An 8,259-nucleotide genomic window follows, 5' to 3' on the forward strand; every position below is an offset into this window, starting at 1 on the left:
AGAGAGAGTATTGATCAATATTATTTAACACTAACAACCACGTGTTTGTTGGCGTCTTTTGAATGTCTCGAATTTAATTATCTCGTCATGCGGTAAAATATATTAATCTATATTAATAAAAAAATAAATATCAAGCATCCTGTAAAACACACAAATATTAAATGTAACCTAATTTTATAATGAGATGACGAAACATGTGGTAGTACTACCGCTGCAATAGAAAACAACAACAAAGGCTGAATATTGCAAAGTCTGTGTACAACAGTTGTGTTCATCATGAGGCCGATGTGACTGTACATAATGTCTGTATACTGACACCATGCTAGGGGCGACTAATGAGAGGAAGAGGGGCTTTATGGTGAACAGCGGGATTTTAATTGTCTTTTAGTTCTTTGTAATATTAAAAAGTAGTATTCCTAAGGTGTATAATTATTCCAGCACCAGGCGATAATGAAATAAGATAATGAGACAGTCAACATCCCGCTGTGGTCACATGACAAGGACTTTACAATGTTACTGTTTACTTTAGGACAAAATGAATCCATAGCAGTCAAGGTGTAATTAAAAGTAAGAAGCATAAATGCTGCAGACCCTGGGAGTAACTGACATTGGACTTCAACAGCGACCTGCAGGTTATCTACTAACATCATTGTCGTCTTCGAAGAAAGATGAAGGCCAGTGTCTACGTCCTTCTGGCGCTCTTTAGCGTCGTCATGGTGACAGCAAATCTTGTGAGAAAAGGTAAAAGTCGACTATTCTAAAACTATTTGTCTACCTAGTTGCACTTAAATCAAATCCGAGACGGAAAACTTACAAATGATATTCTAATGAGTAAGTAATTTCGTTCTGTATGCCTTGTGGGCGGCTAATACAGGTGGGATGCATATTTCCTCTCGCGAACATAATAATGATGTAGAGTTTTGTTGTATCAGTATTTTTTATTTCGAAAAAAACTTTTTTTTGTAAAGCAATCGTTTAATTCAGACACCGTCATAATTTGTGTGTATGTGTGTCGTTGAAGTTGTTTAACAGCGACTGGTGGTGAGATGATGGTTGGTAATAATGTGGTTATTTCAGACGAGATTCCTGGATGGGTGTCAGAGCTGGAACAGTTGGGCAGTGAGCAGCAGCCACCCCAGGAAGCAGCAGCTGAGGGGTCAGACCCAGCAGAACGTAACCTCACCCCTGAGGAAATTCACAATCTTTTATTGTGGTTGCCTGGGTAGACAACTCTCAATCAATCCTCCTTCGCTTAAGTCGACGGCTGAACATCGTCCAATGCTGACATCACCAAATAAGTGAAAGAAATAAATACTTCTGAGTAATTCTTTGTCAGTAGTTTGTAAAAGTGTCAGTAGTCTATGAATGGTTTCTATGTGTGAATGATGAGTTTTCTACTGTATAGCATGTCGATGTAGGGGAATAGCAGACTACAGGTAGAAGCTGAGAATCACACACTCAGTCAGTGACACATGGTAGGTGTCAGCAGTAAAACACTCAATGCAATCATATTATGTGTGTATTTTAAACGACACATAGCAGGAGTGATCTTTAATTTCAAGGAAGGACAGCAAACAATCATTGGTACTTTTATCCAAAGCTTCTTAAATAAAAAAATATTGTTTTTGCAGGTACCTTTAAAATATTTATTTTCAAATTGCAGGATAGTATTAGTGCAATAATTTGTGTTGTTCACCTTAAGATAATATCGTGATTGTTATTCTTTAATACTTTTTCTATTGACATTACTACAAATATAAAAGTATTTCCAACTTGACTGATCATTTAAGCAATGCAAGTTAACACTTCGTAGATCCGTATTGACAAACATACTGATGTATATTTATAAAGTTTGTGAGGTGTCCGCAAATATGAAAGAACAAACACATGATTGTGTACAACACAACTTGAACTTTGCCTAGCATAAGAAACACTTAAAATACAGCACAGAGTTGTCATAGCACACGGACACAGTGCAACTACATTTTCTTTCTTCCCCCCCCCCCACTGTCAGGTGACTATTCACTACCCGGGTTACACGAAGCAGACTACTAGAGAGACCTGACATAAATTAGTGTTTCTTCTGGGAAATTACCAAAATTTCTCTCAATCTGAGTGTTCTCTCGTTGATTTGTCCTGTCATACAGTCTGTCACAGAGTCCGTCTAACTCTCTCCTCGCGGAGGTGTGAAGCTGTCCTACTAGTGTCGTGTCGTACAGCACATCGCGCTGTGATTTAAGGAATAAATATGAAAGGGCAAAAACTCCTGGTACATTCAGGTTTTGTTCAGCATTGATTACTTCCCTTTAACCGCTGAACAAATATATAACAATCAGATGCTTTTTAATGCTTCAAAATAGTATTAGAATTAAAGTTTAGTTTAAGTTGACTTAGCGCCAGTTTTGCAGTAGTTGCGGGTTACTCAGTTCGATACATGTAGTCAAACAACTGCGAGTTACAAAAAAACTAATTTTTAATTGCTAACGTCTATTAAAAAAAATAATAATAAATAAATAAAAAATAAATGTCTCACAATACGTTTCCATAAAATATAGAAATAATTTTTTTTCAAAACTTTTTATTTTTCGACATATTTCCCGATTTTCTCTCTATCCCATACCTAGTATGCACGAATTAATCTGCATTAATAAAGAAATATATCAGCCATCCTGTGAAAACACACACATATTAAATAAAATCTAATCTACAGATGAAAAATAATATTGTAGTAATACTGCGGCAGTGAAAAGACAACAACAAATGCTGCATATTGCAAAGACTGTATTCAACAGTTGTGTTTCATCATAAAACGAGGATGAAACTAAATGTTTGTTTTCACGATTTGCTGTCACCATGACGACGCTAAAGAGCGCCAGAAGGACGTAGACACTGGCCTTCATCTTTCTTCGAAGACGACAATGATGTTAGTAGATAACCTGCAGGTCGCTGTGGAAGTCCGATGTCAGTTACTCCCAGGGTCTGCAGCATTTATACCTCTTACTTTTAATTACACCTTGACTGCTATGGATTCATTTTGTCCTAAAGTAAACAGTAACATTGTAAAGTCCTTGTCATGTGACCACAGCGGGATGTTGACTGTCTCATTATCTTATTTCATTATCGCCTGGTGCTGGAATAATTATACACCTTAGGAATACTACTTTTTAATATTACAAAGAACTAAAAGACAATTAAAATCCCGCTGTTCACCATAAAGCCCCTCTTCCCTTTATTAGTCGCCCCTAGCATGGTGTCAGTATACAGACATTATGTACAGTCACATCGGCCTCATGATGAACACAACTGTTGTAGACAGACTTTGCAATATGCAGCCTTTGTTGTTGTTTTCTATTGCAGCTGTAGTACTACCACATGTTTGGTCATCTCATTATAAAATTAGGTTACATTTAATATTTGTGTGTTTTACAGGATGTTTGATATTTATTTTTTTATTAATTTAGATTATTTTATTCTACCACATGACAAGATAATTAAATTCGAGACATTCAAAAGACGCCAACAAACACGTGGTTGTTAGTGTTAAATAATATTGATCAATACTCTCTCTTAGTTTCTATGATAAAAGATGATGAGTTCATAGAAAAATTGCTACAAACTAATGGCATGTCATCAGAATTGTCAGTGTGGCAGAAGTACTGTTATTAATGTACGAGTAAAAGAAAAAATGTATTCTGGCAGTGAATCAGATGGATTTTGAGAAAATGTAGGTATAAACAAGTCAGCAAGACGTACAACATGATGCTTGAATTTTTTACAGTCAATATCTTTCTCTTGTGTTTGAGTGATGAGAGGGTTATCATGTACCGAGACGATGTCTTGACCTGTGACCTGATCCTTTTTAACTACACAATTATTAATTAATATGGGGAAAGATCTAGCAAACTGTTTTTCTCTAAGGCTTGTTTATAAAATGTGTATGAGTTTTTGTATGGGTTTATGTGGACTATGTAAACTGGGAATCTTTCTTTCCGTAATTTTTAACATTCGTCATGGCATATACAGTTCTATTCACTTTGATATATTAAAAAATTGCATATATATATATATCAGTTATCAGATAAAAATATGCATATTTTATACAAACCTTTGCTTCTACCTATTCAGATGCTGTACCTGCTGGTTTCAGTTTCGGATAAATTAAAAGTCAACAAGAACAGTTACGCGCCAACAAACATTGTGCTGGTGTTTCTAAAGTCTGACAGCTAGAATGAAAATTTATTAAAATTCAAGCATGGATATCAATGTCTGTACAATAAGTCAGTGCTGATGACAGTTGATAGCAGGTACCGTTGTTTTATGATGAGCAGTTTATTGCTTTTGTTGACATATTGTATTCCGGAGGACAATGCTGCAATGCCGTATACAGATTTCTGTTCGCTACAATACACACCACGTCATCAGAACAGTAAGAAAGTAACATCAACAAAATTGCACAACAAAAATAAAAGAAGAATTCATTAACAAAGAGTCGGACAACAAAAAAAGTATAAAGAAAAAAAGTAGTAAAAGCTTAAGAAATAAAACAAATGGACAAAAGAAATAAATTTGAGGACAAGGACAACTGCCTTTTAGAAGCGTGTGCCAACAACCTCGTATTGGTGTTTAAATTGCAGTTATTGTCCTGTAGTCCTACATTGTATAATATATTTTGGTTAAGATATATCCGCCAAGTACAACTTAAAAAACCAGACAGCTGGTGATTTTCCCCAGAAATCTTTCTTCGAAGACGACAATGATGTTAGTAGATAACCATCGGGTGGCTGTGGAAGTCCGATGTCAGATACTCCCAGGGTCTGCAGCATTTATACCTCTTACTTTTACTTACACCTTGATTTCCTTTGATTGCTATTGTTGCGTATGTATGTGTATGTGTGTTAGTGGATTTTTTAAACGTTAAAAAGGATCAGGTCACAGGTCAAGACATGGTCTCCGTACATGATAACCCTCTCATCACTCTTTTTCAAACACAAGAGAAAGATATTGAATGTAAAAAAAATGAAAGCATCATGTTGTATGTCTGGCTGACTTGTTTATACTTACATTTTCTCTAAAACGGTCTGGTTCACTGCGAGAATACATCTTTTCCTTAACACCTACATTAATAATAGTAATTTTGCCCCACTGACCATACTGATGACTTGCCATTAACTTGTTGCAATTTTTCTATGAACTCATCATCTTGTATTTATTTATGAAAGTTTTGATCAATATTATTTAACCTGAAACCATGTGTGTTGGTGTCTTTTGTATCTCTCGAATTCAATTATCTTGTCATGCGGTAGAATAAATTAATCTCCATTTTAAAAAAAAAACCCAACATAGCCATCCTCTGAAAAACTCACAAATAGTAAATATAACCTAATCTACTGATCAGATGAAAAAACATATACCGCGGCAATAGAAAACAACAACAAAGGCTGCATATTGCAAAGTCTGTGTACAACAGTTGTGTTCATCATGAGGCCGATGTGACTGTACATAATGTCTGTACACTGACCCCATGCTAGGGGCGATTAATGAGAGGAAGAGGGGCTTTATGGTGAACAGCGGGATTTTAATTGTCTTTTAGTTCTTTGTAATATTAACCAGTAGTATTCCTAAGGTGTATAATTATTCCAGCACCAGGCGATAATGAAATAAGATAATGAGACAGTCAACATCCCGCTGTGGTCACATGACAAGGACTTTACAATGTTACTGTTTACTTTAGGACAAAATGAATCCATAGCAATCAAGGTGTAATTAAAAGTAAGAAGCATAAATGCTGCAGACCCTGGGAGTAACTGACATCAGACTTCCACAGCGACCTGCAGGTTATCTACTAACATCATTGTCGTCTTCGAAGAAAGATGAAGGCCAGTGTCTACGTCCTTCTGGCGCTCTTTAGCATCGTCATGGTGACATCAAATCCTGTGAGAAAAGGTAAAAGTCGACTATTCTAAAACTATTTGTCTACCTAGTTGCACTTAAATCCAATCCGAGACGGAAAACTTACCAATGATATTCTAATGAGTAAGTAATTTCGTTGTGTATGCCTTGTGGGAGGCTAATACAGGTGGGATGCATATTTTCTCTCGCGAACATAATAATGATGTAGAGTTTTGTTGTATAAGTATTTCTAATTTTGAAAAAAACTTTTTTAAGTGTTGGTTGTAAAGCAATCGTTTAATTCAGACACCGTCATAATTTGTATGTGTGTCGTTGAAGTTGTTTAACAGCGACTGGTGGTGAGATGATGGTCGGTAATGATGTGGTTATTTCAGACGAGATTCCTGGATGGGTGTCAGCGCTTAAAGGGTTGGTCAGCGAGCAGCAGTCATCACAGGAAGCAGCAGGTGAGGGGTCAGACCCCGCAGAACGTGCCCTCTCCCCTGAGGATCTTCACACAATTTTAATGTGGATACCTCTGTAGACAACTCTCAATCAATCCTCCTTCGCTTAAGTCGACGGCTGAACATCGTCGTCCAATGGTGATATCGCCAAATAAGTGAAAGAAATAAATACTTCTGAGAAATTGTATGTCAGTAGTTTGTAAAAGTGTCAGTAGTCTATGAATGATATCTGTGTGTGAATGATGAGTTTTCTACTGTATAGCATGTCGATGTAGGGGAATAGCAGACTACAGGTAGAAGCTGAGAATCACACACTCAGTCAGTGACACATGGTAGGTGTCAGCAGTCAAACACTCAATGCAATCATATTATGTGTGTATTTTAAACGACACATAGCAGGAGTGATCTTTAATTTCAAGGAAGGACAGCAAACAAGGGTTGGTACTTTTCTCCCTACCTTCTCGAATAGAAAACATTGTTTTTGCAGACACCTTGAAAAAAATCTTTTTTAATATTGCTGGATAGGCTTAGTGTAAAATGTTCTGTTGTCTGCTTTAAGCTAAACATTCTAAATTGCACAAAGTTGACTTGAAGTTATCATTAAAGTTTCAAATAAATGAAATTTTCAGCTAATGAGCAAAGTTTGGTTGGGTTGACATTGTGTTTAACGAAACTTTAACTTTGGTCAATGTTCATCTTTTGCAAAAATGTACAACAGCTCTACAACAATGTTGTAACAACATGTTATTTTATATATCATGATTGCGGAATGAAAACACAATTGAAAAGGAGGACAGTAATTTAATGTAAGCTCACATTTGAAAACGACTTTAAACATTTATTGTAATGGTATGCATATATGCAAAGATTATAAAATCGGACTACTTTATGTGAAAGACAAAAAATATATATCACATTTACCAAACACTAATGTATTTCACTGTCAGGAATACTGTTTGCTGTTCCCGTAGGACGTAGACACTGGCCTTCATCTCTCTTCAAAGTGGAGAATGATGTTAGTAGATAACCTGCAGGTCGCTGTTGAAGTCTGATATCAGTTATAACCAGAACCTGCAGCATTTATACCTCCTGCTTTTAATTATATTTTGACTGCCATGAATTTCAAAACCCTAACATAAACAGTCAGATTGAAAAGGCTTTATTCTTTTTGTTTTAATGTTCAACAGTAGATGTAGTGGAATGTCATCATTACGCGCAGCCACTACATACAAGTAATAAAACACTTGTGTCCACCACAAACACATGTACTTTTATCCACACCTTCTCAAATAAAAAACATTGTTTTTGCAGGTACCTTTAAAAAATCTTTTTTAGCATTGCAGGATAGGCTTAGTTTAAAATGTTCTGTTGTCTAACTTAAGTTAATGTCATGATTATTCTAAATACTTCTTCTATTGTTATTAATTTAAATATATTTCCATTTGGTTGATCCTCTAAGCAATGCATGTTAGAACTTGGTAGATCCTTAGTGACAAACATACTGATGTATATTTATAAAGTTTGTGAGGTGTCCGCAAATATAAAAGAACAAACACATGCTTGTGTACAAGACAACTTGAACTTTGCTTAGCTTAAGAAACACTTAAAATACAGCACAGAGTTGTCATAGCACACCGATATATTGTAACTACATGTTCTTCCATCCTCCCTGCCTCAGCTCTTACCTGTCAGGTGACTATTCGCTACCCGGGTTACAGAAAGCAGAGCAGCACGTATAATGTAGAAGAAAAATGTGTTAGTAACACTGGAAAATTAAAAGAAAACAATCGTGCTGCTGCACTTTTTAAATACCCTACATGAGTAACATTTTATTATAAACAGCAGACCTAGTGGTACACAAAGTCTGTACAATAGTCCAGTGATAGGGTTGCACTCCTGACCGTGG

General features: G+C 36.0%; 2 long non-coding RNA genes across 2 annotated transcripts; both read left to right on the top strand.

Annotated features, from left to right (window-relative positions):
- Positions 1-601: 601 nt before the first annotated feature.
- LOC112555385 lies at positions 602-1,325 on the top strand. Its single transcript, XR_003097461.1, has 2 exons — positions 602-741; positions 1,078-1,325. It is a non-coding gene; the product is annotated as an uncharacterized LOC112555385 (long non-coding RNA).
- A 4,479-nt stretch (positions 1,326-5,804) lies between these two features.
- On the top strand, positions 5,805-6,537 carry LOC112555384. The gene is made up of 2 exons (XR_003097460.1): positions 5,805-5,943; positions 6,285-6,537. It is a non-coding gene; the product is annotated as an uncharacterized LOC112555384 (long non-coding RNA).
- Positions 6,538-8,259: the final 1,722 nt, after the last annotated feature.

The sequence above is a fragment of the Pomacea canaliculata genome, linkage group LG14 (assembly GCF_003073045.1).
Source record: "Pomacea canaliculata isolate SZHN2017 linkage group LG14, ASM307304v1, whole genome shotgun sequence".
Classification (NCBI taxonomy): Eukaryota; Metazoa; Mollusca; class Gastropoda; order Architaenioglossa; family Ampullariidae; genus Pomacea; species Pomacea canaliculata.